At 56.9% G+C, this 369-nt stretch overlaps 1 pseudogene; it reads right to left on the bottom strand.

Annotated features, from left to right (window-relative positions):
- LOC105450314 overlaps positions 1 to 369 on the bottom strand; it is a 1,996-nt pseudogene that overhangs the window by 1,027 nt on the left and 600 nt on the right.

The raw sequence follows: 369 nt of genomic DNA, 5'->3' as shown, positions 1-369 counted from the left end.
GACAGCCTCTCACGCATGGGAGAACGAAAACCATTCGACTCTCGGTTTGAGGTGGTTCCCAGCCGCCGATAGCTTCGGATTCAAAATAAATCCGCGGAAGATTGCCACCTTCACCAAACGAATAGCACTCGCGGAAACAGCTCGGCTGTTTGATCCACTCGGGTGGCTGGCGCCCGTTGTCGTCCGAGCAAAGGTTCTGATTCAGTCCGCCTGGATGCAGGGGCTGGATTGGGACACACCACTGCCATCGACCGACGCACGCTCATGGCATCAGCTAATTGACGAACTCCCAACTCTCGAGGGAGTGCGGATACAACGCTGGCTGGGCACTGGAGATAGCGAAGCGAAGCTTGAACTGCACGGCTTCGC

Source organism: Wasmannia auropunctata, unplaced genomic scaffold (assembly GCF_000956235.1).
Source record: "Wasmannia auropunctata unplaced genomic scaffold, wasmannia.A_1.0 LD336064.1, whole genome shotgun sequence".
Taxonomy (NCBI): Eukaryota; Metazoa; Arthropoda; class Insecta; order Hymenoptera; family Formicidae; genus Wasmannia; species Wasmannia auropunctata.
This window is presented reverse-complemented; position numbering and strand designations above follow the sequence as displayed.